This window comes from Cherax quadricarinatus, chromosome 33 (genome assembly GCF_038502225.1).
Source record: "Cherax quadricarinatus isolate ZL_2023a chromosome 33, ASM3850222v1, whole genome shotgun sequence".
Lineage (NCBI taxonomy): Eukaryota > Metazoa > Arthropoda > Malacostraca > Decapoda > Parastacidae > Cherax > Cherax quadricarinatus.
Window position 1 is genome coordinate 25027020 of NC_091324.1, and position 5277 is coordinate 25032296.

At 43.0% G+C, this 5277-nt stretch overlaps 1 protein-coding gene across 3 annotated transcripts in view; it reads right to left on the bottom strand.

Annotated features, from left to right (window-relative positions):
• The window catches only part of LOC128693955 (uncharacterized), a 123070-nt gene extending 122962 nt beyond the window's left edge, over positions 1-108 (bottom strand). For 2 of the 3 annotated variants that reach the window (XM_053783885.2, XM_070090935.1), the window contains exon 1: positions 1-108. This exon is cut by the window's left edge and continues 1042 nt beyond it. The gene's annotated coding sequence lies outside the window, so the exon portion shown is untranslated. The other variant, XM_070090933.1, reaches the window with a different exon arrangement.
• Between the last annotated feature and the right edge of the window lie 5169 nt (positions 109-5277).

Here is a 5277-nt window from a genome sequence, read left to right on the forward strand (position 1 = left end):
TACACACATGCACACACCAGAGTATTGATGGTGTCACCACAGAGACTTCACTACACCTCAGTGTTCTAGGTGTTCACAGAGTTCCACCTACTGTGACCACACAACACAACATTGTGCGTTCACATGCGCCGTCCCCTTTATATAAGGCGCTTCAGGTTGCCACCTTCCGTTTTCTGTGCGGTTATGTCTATGGTTGTCTCCTGACGAGATCGATACATTTCTGCACCTTCGCCATATAACGGGAGGCTCATCTTCTTCATATCCTACTGTGACTTCTTGCCTTCCCAGCGAGGATTCAAGAAAAACATATATATTTTTTCCCGTCCGTGGAAGGAAAGCAATGGTGAGTGAACGAGACCCTGGTGGAGCCCAGGGTATGTCAGACCCTCATGTACTCTTGGCACCCAGACACAGGATATATACACCATGAGGAGTATATATATATATCCTGTGCTTGAGTACTCTTGACTGGTAGTGAACAGGTGACGTGTAGCCCTAATGACCGTCGTGTAGTCGATAGGCTTTAAACCCCAGGAAATACAGTTGATTTTCTTGCTGTTCCTGATGGAGCCTTATGACCCGGTCAGGTCAAACTTGACCAGTTTTTCAGTTTTTACGTGTGACTTACCTGTGAACTGTTTCGAGATTTTTTCCTATTTTGATGGCCCGACCTGAGGCCAAGCGTTCCTGTTGATTGCTTGGCAAGCAGGCTGTTGTTGTTGGCGGCCCACCTGCCTACATATTTATATTCCAGCAACATTTCTGATGTCTGCTGGTAGCAGGTTGAATATTTATGGCTCAGGGATGTTGATTCAACGTTCTCGTATTATGCTAGTGGCTTCCTGCTTTTCACTGGGTCCTTCAGTATTTTCTATGTGTATATTATCACGCATCTCTTTCCCACCTCCTCTCCACTGAAACTCTGCTGTCTCTCCCGCCTTGAGCGGAGATGTCAACACTAAACAGTTCTCTAGGCGAGAGAGTGTCTGTGGTTTGATCAGTAACACCACTCTTATTAATTCTTTTATTTGTAAAGTTCTCATTATCCACCTGTCATTTTTCTGGCTTTCGCAGCATTTGCATGATTGTGATCTTTAAAAGATAGGTCAGCTGACATTATTATGCCCATGTCTTTTATATGTTCTCTTCTTTCTGTTGGATGGCCCTCCTGTATTTGTTATCCTTTTCCTCTTTTTTCTCATTTTTTCCATAGCTGAGCCACTGGAATTTGTTCCCACTGAATATCGTATTATTTTCGTGTTATTCCACGGAAAGGCTTTGTTCATTTCCTCTTGTAATATAAATAAGTACAGTAGGTGACAAGTTACGTTGCAGTAGGATAGTCAAATAGTTAAGACAAGTTACGTTGTAGCAGGGCGCGAAGCATAAAACATGCAAAGGAGCCGGATGTATATTCCTGCAGCATTTGAAGAGTGTTAAGTGGCAGCGTGCAGGATGTCAGGAATGAGTGTGTGGAATATTGTGTCGGCGAGGGTATACAAGTGTCAGGATGCACGGTGTCTGACATGAGAGTGTGTGTGTGTGTGTGTGTGCGTGCGGAATGTTTGTCTTCAGTGCTGTTCTGGAGACTGTAAAGTAGAATGAATAAGAACAAAGAAGAATATTATACGATGTAATTTAAAAGAAAATGTTGTTCTTAGTCTTGGGGTTAACAGAACCGCCGACAACTTACGCCGTACTAAGATCTGACCTCTCCGTCTTGTAGGGTTTATAGGGTCACTGACAGCTTACGCCATACAAAGGTCTGACCTCTCCGTCTTGTAGGGTTTATAGGGTCACTGACACCTTACGCCGTACAGAGGTCTAACCTCTCCGTCTTGTAGGGTTTATAGGGTCGCTGACAGCTGACGCCGTATCAAGTCCTCTGTAAGGACTGACTTCTTCGTGTTGGCGTTTATAGGACAACTAACGGCCTATCCCGTATTTAGTCCTTTTTGTTAAAATGTGTGAAGGGGATATTCAAGCCTCTCCGAGTAAGAGTACCGGGATATAACTGTTATTAGACTATCGACATGTTTTGCCAGATCTACAGAGGTTTCAATTTCACCAAAAGTCTGAGAGGTAAAAGTATTTTTATATACACACTGGAGACCTGAAACTCCTCACACGTGGGAGCCCAAAGCGAACTACTTTTACTCGTATGACCCCGTAGGGGTCATACGGCGCCTGGGAGAATAGGAAGCAGCTTCAATCTCGAGAAGAAAATTCCAGATCTAGTTCCACGGATCAAGAACCTGTCCTGGAGGAGCCACCCTTGAAGGAGGCGCTGATGGTAATCCCCTCCCCCGACTCTCTGTATCCATAATGAACTTATCATCTTTATATATAATGTCTACGGTATTGACGGCAGAAAATACATGCTTGTTGATGATTGATTCAGCTTTCAGCAGGAGCCTCTGTAGAGGGCCAACTGCTCTCACTGACTACAGTTATATCATCACCTTATTCCTCACCTCCCTCCTTTCCGTAACGTATACATACTGAGACAATATATGCGTGGAAGAGGACATTTGTACACGGTTTAGGACATTATGGGAAACGTTTCTCCGCGAGTGGCGAAACGTTTCCTTGACTAAATGTGGTGAACTGTAAAGAAGTAGGTACAGCCGTTACCACAAGTTGCCTACAACCCCGTGCCACCCACAACCCCTCTCAGTATTGATAGTAGAGGTGCAACCACGTACACACATACTAGTACACTGGCGGTACCTGCAGGTTGCCATACTGCTGTTCCATCTCTCCCATATTCATGTGCTGAACCCTGGCGATATACAGGGAGAGAGTTACCATATGGAATATCAGTGTCAGGGGGAATATTTCATCTGTTTATTCCAGAATGTTACCAGTATTAATATTAATACCTGACGAGCTTCAGCATGGATAGTTACAGAATTTTAAAATAGCAAAGCTCTTCTTGTCGAATAACGCAAACGAAAATTTGTGTATGCAATAATTTCGCGAAAAAACATTCCGAACCTAACAAAAAAATGTATTTCATTGTGTTTGTTTATTATTAAATTATTGTAAACTTAACTAAAATGTATTTACTTAGATTAGATTAAATTAAATTGCGCTTGTTTTAATAAGGTTAGGTATGTTTTCTAAGATTCTTTTGGTACAAAATTATTAATTTTTACATTAACATAAATGAAAAAAAAAATCTTTGAAGTTTTAGAGAAAATTATAGAAAACTTAATTTTAAATGAGTTCTTGTTAATTAACCAGCTTTACCTATTCGGAAAAGATAGCTATCAGAGGACTTAGAAGTTCACACCGAGGCTGTCTACTGAGAAGAATCACGTACTTCTATGTAGATTAAGGACTATCGTGTATTATATATTTGCATGAGTCAAAGACAGAAAAGCAGAATGCAAATGAGACAACTGGGAAACGTTTCAGTCTTGGGAGCTTTGTCAATACATATTCATAGGGAAGAAAACAGTTAGGTATCTGTGATGCATCAGTCAAGTCACCTGACCGAGATGTCTTGCCCAGGTATCACCAGGCTGGCCACGCTCTAGAAATATTGACTCCCCGTGGTTTCTAGACTACATTGTTAGAAACCGCGATCAGGACAACTTCAAGAAGACTGAAATAATGCAGTAGACAGCTATAAAAAGACTGGAATAATGCAGGAGACACCTATAAGAAGACTGGAATAATGCAGTAGACAGCTATAAGAAGACTGGAATAATGCAGTAGACACCTATAAGAAGACTGGAATAATGCAGTAGACAGCTATAAGAAGACTGGAATAATGCAGTAGACAGCTATAAGAAGACTGGAATAATGCAGTAGACAGCTATAAGAAGACTGGAATAATGCAGTAGACACCTATAAGAAGACTGGAATAATGCAGTAGACAGCTATAAGAAGACTGGAATAATGCAGTAGACAGCTATAAGAAGACTGGAATAATGCAGTAGACACCTATAAGAAGACTGGAATAATGCAGTAGACAGCTATAAGAAGACTGGAATAATGCAGTAGACAGCTATAAGAAGACTGGAATAATGCAGTAGACACCTATAAGAAGACTGGAATAATGCAGTAGACACCTATAAGAAGAATGGAATAATGCAGTAGACAGCTATAAGAAGACTGGAATAATGCAGTAGACAGCTATAAGAACAGTAGTAGACAGCTTCAGGGTGAACTGAGGTAATGGAGTAGACAGCTTCGGGGACACTAAGATAAAGCGACAGAGAGAAAGTAGACGCGGGTTCGGAAAGTAGGAGAATGAAGACAGTAGCAGAGACAGTGCGGAGACACAGAGACAGAGAACACGGGACAATTCGCAGCATCATCTGCGAACCATTTAGGTGCAAAAAAAAAAAAAAACATTCGTGGGGCAGTGTTAAGATGCAAGTGTGTGTGTGTGTGTGTGTGTGTGTGTGTGTGTGTGTGTGTGTACTCACCTAGTTGAGGTTGCAGGGGCCGAGTCCAAGCTCCTGGCCCCGCCTCTTCACTGGTCGCTACTAGGTCACTCTCCCTGTACCGTGAGCTTTATCATACCTCTGCTTAAAGCTATGTATGGATCCTGCCTCCACTACTTCGCTTCCCAAACTATTCCACTTCCTGACTACTCTGTGGCTGAAGAAATACTTCCTAACATCCCTGTGATTCATCTGTGTCTTCAACTTCCAACTGTGTCCCCTTGTTGCTGTGTCCAATCTCTGGAACATCCTGTCTTTGTCCACCTTGTCAATTCCTCTCAGTATTTTGTATGTCGTTATCATGTCCCTCCTATCTCTCCTGTCCCCCAGTGGCGTCAGGTTGATTTCCCTTAACCTCTCCTCGTAGGACATACCTCTTAGCTCTGGGACTAGTCTTGTTGCAAACCTTTGCACTTTCTCTAGTTTCTTTACGTGCTTGGCTAGGTGTGGGTTCCAAACTGGTGCTGCATACTCCAATATGGGCCTAACGTACACGGTGTACAGGGTCCTGAACGATTCCTTATTGAGGTGTGTGTGTATGTGTGTGTATGTGTGTGTGTGTGTGTGTGTGTGTGTGTGTGTGTGTGTGTGTGTGTGTGTGTGTGAAGCCACAAGGATCTCATGCAAAACATGGACACCAACAGTGAGGGAGATCACAGGTGTTTCTCGCGCTCAAGTGTGAGTGGAATGTACTGAGGAACTGGTGCCATGTACTTAAGTGCGGGTGGCATGTATTCAGGTGCGGGTGGCATGTACTCAGGTGTAGGTGGCATGTACTCAGGTGCGGGTGGCATGTACTCAGGTGTAGGTGGCATGTACT